Here is a 6,000-nt window from a genome sequence, read left to right as displayed (position 1 = left end):
TTTTTTTTTTTTTTTTTTTTTTGTATTTTTGTATTTTTGGGGTTTCACCATGTTGGTCAGGCTGGTTTTGACCTCCTGCCCTCAGGTAATCAACCCACCTCGGCATCCCAAAGTGCTGGGATTACAGGTGTGAGCCACTGTGCCCGACCTTTGTTACCAATTTTTAAAATACTCATAGAATTACAATTGAATTATATATATAACTTGTGTGCTTCAATTTTATTAAATTGACTTATCAGTTCTAGTATTTTTGTAGGCTTCTTACTATTTTATATCTTCTTCAAATCTGTTTGTCTTTTATTTATCTTTATGTTTTATTGAACATGATAAGACGTCTAACACAATGCTGAATAGAAGTGGTAAGACCAAACTCTTTTTCTCATTCTTGATTTTAAGTAGAAAGCATTCAGCCTTTCACCATTAAGTATGAAGTTAACTGCAGATTTTGCATAGATGCCCTTTACTGGGTTGAGGAAGTTCCCTTTGTTCCTACTTTGTAGATAGATTTTTCTCTTTTAAATCATAAATGAATGCTGAATTTCCAAGTGTTTTTCTGCATTTATTGAGATGGCTGTGTGATTTTTCTTCCGCTTTTGTTAATGTGGAGTATAATGTTAGTGTGTTTTTGAATATTAATCAAACCTTGTGTTACTAGGATCAATCTCACTTTGTCATTATGTTTTAGACTTTCTAAATCTTGCTGAATTCAACTTGATAATAAATTATTAGTAACTTTTTTGCACAAGTTCAAGAGATATATTAATCTGTAAGTTTTTTTTCTTCTTCTTTTTTTTTTTTTTTTTTTTGAGAAGGAGTCTCGCTCTTTCGCCCGGGCTGGAGTGCAATGGCCGGATCTCAGCTCACTGCAAGCTCCGCCTCCCGGGTTTATGCCTTTCTCCTGCCTCAGCCTCCGGAGTAGCTGGGACTACAGGCGCCTGCCACCTCGCCCGGCTAGTTTTTTGTATTTTAGTAGAGACGGGGTTTCACCGTGTTCGCCAGGATGGTCTCGATCTCCTGACCTTGTGATCCGCCCGTCTCGGCCTCCCAAAGTGCTGGGATTACAGGCTTGAGCCACCCGGCCCGGCAATTTTTTTTCTTATAATGATCTTGTCTTGATTTAGTGTCAAGGATATGGTGACCACATAAAATGACTATGGAAGTATTCCCTTTTACTATAGCTTCTGAAAGAGTTTGAATAGTTTTATCACCTTAGCTTTAAGTTCACTTAGTTTTTTCTTCTTTAGCTTCTATTAAGTTTTAAGCTAAACACAGATATGTGTATATATATATATATATACACACACACACATAGATGTATAGAGACATAAATATAAATATATTTCAGATATCATATTTCTCAATTCCAGAATTTTCATTTGCTTCTCTATATATGGCTTCTATTTATCTATTGAGATATTCCATTTCTTTCTCTGTCATGGTTTTTTTCCCTATAAATTCTTGAACATAATTGTAATAGCTCCTTTTAAAGGCTTAGTCTGCCAATTTCATCATTCCACGGTCTGTGTTTTTAGGTTTTTTTCCTTCTCCCTCCTGTTTATAGGTCATACTCTCCTGGTTCTTTATATGTTTAGTATGTTTTGACTGCATGTTGGGTATTCAGTTTCTATGCTGTTCAATATCTAAAGTTTGTTTCTTTTTCTTTACAGAATGCTAATGTTGAATTCAGGCAGGAAGTTAGTTTGCTTAGAGATCAGCTTGCTTCTTTAAAGCCATGGTCCCCAACCTTTTTCCACCAGGGACCGGCTTTGTGGAAGACAATTTTTCCATTTACAGAAGATAGAGAATGGTTTCGGGATGAAACTGTTCCACCTCAGATCATCAGGCGTTAGTTAGACTCTCATAAGGAGTGCGCAACCTAGATCCTTTGCACGCGCAGTTCATAGTAGGCTTCGTGCTCCTATGAGAATCTAATGCTGTGGCTTATCTGACAGGAGGCAGAGCTTGGGTGGAACTGCTTGCTTGCCTGCCGCTACCTACTGCTATGCAGCCCAGTTCCTAACAGGCCATTGGCCAGTAGTGGTCCATGGCCCAGGATTGGGGACCCCTGCTTTAAAGGCTTAAAGTTTTAATAGAGTCTGGTAGACTTTACTCTAAAATTGTATAATCTTTGCTCCCAAGGTTGCTCCTTCTGAAGTCGCTACTCAGTACTTCACCTATTCAGTAATTTCTTTCCACTCTTGTTATCACAGCTCAGAATCTCCTGGTCCTGTATGATACCCAGAAATTGCTTGGGTCACAGCTTCCCTATAGTCATTCTTCCCATGGCATTTGTTTTTGTCCAGTTTTGTAGAGTCTCACCCTGCACATGCTCTGGCTACCATTTGCTAAAAGTCTCACAGGGACCCTATGCAGGTTTCTGGTGCTCCTTTGTTACTGGTACTATGCCCCGTAAATTCCAGTCACCCATATAGTCCCAAATTCTGATTTTTGTGCTTTACTTTGCAAGATCGTCATACTCTGCTTGAATTCTTCCCCATGCTGGGTCTGGAAAATGTGTCTAGACAGAAATATTGGACAATTATGGCACTCTCTTGCTTTCTTCTCTTGGGTATGTGATCATGTACTTCCCTTTGTCCTATATCTGAAAACTGTATGTTGCATATGTTTTGTCCAATTTTATCCTTAAGAAAGCAAGTCTTGTACCAGTTACTCCATTATGGTTATAAGCATAGTCTCCACAGTATTTTATAAGATGTCATGTCAAAGTAGCAATGTGCTCCAGGGCTAGCAAATGGCAGATAAATTTACTATCCATAAATAACCTAGTGGGTATAACAGGTAGTTTAAAAGGAAATATGGTATCTGGTTAAATTATCACATAAGAAACTTGTATTATTACAATTCTTTTCATTTTTGGTTCTACCTTGGAAGAGCAATATGAAAGCCCAAAATATAACAAAACTCATGTGTGCTTTTCAGATGGCTATTCTCTCTCAAATGTGAAAGGTAGCTGGGTCCAGTGTATAGGTTGCTATACAACATTTAACATCACAATAATTTTATCATCACATATCTGTTTAATGGTTATTTCCATAAAGCTGCCAGAAGTAGTCCTGACCCAGAAGCTCTTTAGAGAAATGAAGGTTGAACCCTCTTGTTTGGGGAATATTTATTTCTTCCAGAGAAAAGCAACAGTCTGGTGTTCATGTGTTTAATTCAGCATACCACATTCCAAGTTTTATACCTTGGAAATTCCCCTTTCTCACTGCTATTTCTCTACATGTACAAAAAATTAAGTAGTGTTATTCCTAATGACATTTTCTTGCAAATTGGCTTTTATGGCAAAACAATTATTTCTCAAAAGAGAACTACTATATTTACACCTTCAGATTCTACATATAATGCAGATTTTCTGAGCATCATGAGCTTCAAGAGAAATAGAGTAAAGAATGCAGAATTTTGGTGCCAAATAGATCTGGATTCTAATCTTGTAATTGGACATGCCAATTACAAGTTTTGCCACTTGGGGCAATTTCTTTTACCTGTCTCAGACTTAATATCTACATCTGGAAAATTGGAGTAATGTGAATATATATCCTATAGTATCATTTTAATAAATAAATGAAGTCATGTATGTAGCAAAGTGCCAGACACTTGCTTAATACTAATGTTTACCATAGTTTAATATATTAATATGAAAACATACAATTGCATAACAAGTGATTAAATTAAGAAATTATATACAGTCACACATTGCTTAATGATGGGTATTGATACATTGTGAGAAATGCATTGCTATGCAGTTCTGGTCCTGTGGAGAAATCGCTACGAAGTGCCCTTACACAAACCTAAAATGGTATAGCCCAACCTACACACTTAGCCTCATATGGTATATCTCTCCTCGTGACTATCCACTAGCAGTGCCCTTACACAAACCTACGATGGATCCCTATAGCCCACTACACACTTAGCTATATGGTTATATCTCAGTTGCCCAGGTTGCAAACCTTTGCAGCCAGAACATTTACTGTACTGAATGATTGTAGTCAATTGACGCACAAAGCGTAAGTCTTCATGTATTAAACATAGAAAAGGTACTGTACAGAATATAACAGCAAAGCATATAAAAGGTGATACACCTGAAATGAAAAACGGTACTTACTATGAATGGAGCTTGCAGGAGCTGAAAGTTGCTCTGCGTGAGTCATTGAGTGAGTGGAGAGTGATGTGAGGTCTAGGGACATTACTGTACATATTTTGACAACTAGTAATGCACGTAGGTTTGTTTACATTCAGCTATTAACCATAAACACATGTAGTACACTGTATTGTACTACACGAATTGATGACGAGTTATGATTGCGTCACTAGGTGAAAAACAGGGAATTTCTCGCAGCTCCATTACGGGTCTGTTGCGTGAGATCACCAAATGGTAAATGACCTGTTTCGTCATCTGACCCTGTAAAGATGGCATCGTATGCAGTATGTGACTACTTATACCTATATATATACACATAATATACCACACGCACACATATATTACACACACATATGCGAACACACCAGTATATGATACACACACATATTACCACCACACACATATATTATTTACATATATATATACACACACAGATATATTCAAGAGCCAAGCAGTGTCTTAAGCAATAGCAAGTGTAATGGTGAATTTTATGTGTCAACTTGACCATGGGGTGCCCAGACATTTGATCAAGCATTATTCTGGGTATATCCGTGAGGTTGTTCCTGGATGAGATTACATTGGACTCAGTAGACTGAGGAAAGAAGGTTGTCCTCCCTAGTGGAAGGTCTGGTGAAATAAAAATGCTAAGGGGGAACTCCTAAGAACGCCCAACTAAGTTTTGATGTCATTCTTATCTGACGTTGAACTCAAAATGAAAAATCAGCTCTTTTTAGATCTCAAGCCAGCTTTCAGACTAGAACTGGTATCATGGGCCCTCCTGGTTATCAGGCCTTTGGACTGTAAGTTTAGACTAGAACTACATCATCTGCTTTCCTGGGTCTCCTGCTTACTAACTGCAGATTGCGGGACTTCTCAGCTTCAGTTATCATGTAAGCCAAGTGCTTACAGTAAATATGTGTGTGTCTGTGTGTGTGTGGCGGGGGCAGTATACACACACAATTGGTTCGTATCTCTGGAGAACCCTGATTAATACACCAAGTCTCTGTAACTTTGGACATTCAGACAAACTCTCACAAGTTACAACGTAAGAAAAAACAAATTCTACATTTCCAGGTGTCAAAGACACACGATCTTGAGGTCTATATCCTGATGTTTGCTTCAATTCTTATCTTGCCTGCTGTGACTCTGAAACTAGAAAGGATAATGACATATTGATTTACATGCACTGGACAGTCATGAAGTAAATAGCCTAGAGGGGGCAAAATCAAACTGCACCAAGGAGCAATGGTTTTTGTATTCCAGAGGCCCACAAGATGAATTTATAACATGAACAGCGGGGGGCCAGCCCATCGCTAACTTAAAATGTGTTTGCCTTGGGTATTACTCAACCTTTTATGATATTAATTGTCTTAGTCACCTTTAAAAATAAAGCAGGGGACATTTATAAAGGCATTAAGGTGAAAGGCCAGGTACAATTATTCCTCAGACACATTTAGACTGTCCCATCAACAGGCAGTTAGCACTTGCTACAGTGGCACAAGTTACCAGAGAAACTACAGGACAGAAGCGGATGCTAAAAAATAGAACACGAAGCCAAACATGAAATGCCACAATAACAAATAACCTTTCTTTAAAAAATTTTTTGAGATATACCCTGCTGATGAAGAAAAAGATAAATCTCTGTTGTCTGATAAGTTTCTCATATCATCTAACGGCCCAGGTTCTGCATCTGAGCCCTGCACCTGAAAAGTAGGCATGCTCTGCCTCAACAAAGCATCCATGTTTAGAGTTTAGCTCATGGATTCCCTCCTTGTTTAAAAGCAAAAAAAAATAATCATTCAGTTCCATCTATTTACAAAGTATTGTTTTAAGAATTTTAA

This window comes from Rhinopithecus bieti, unplaced genomic scaffold (assembly GCF_001698545.2).
Source record: "Rhinopithecus bieti isolate Rb0 unplaced genomic scaffold, ASM169854v2 scaffold_14009, whole genome shotgun sequence".
Lineage (NCBI taxonomy): Eukaryota > Metazoa > Chordata > Mammalia > Primates > Cercopithecidae > Rhinopithecus > Rhinopithecus bieti.
The sequence above is the reverse complement of the archived record's forward strand: the minus strand, read 5'-3'. Positions refer to the sequence as shown.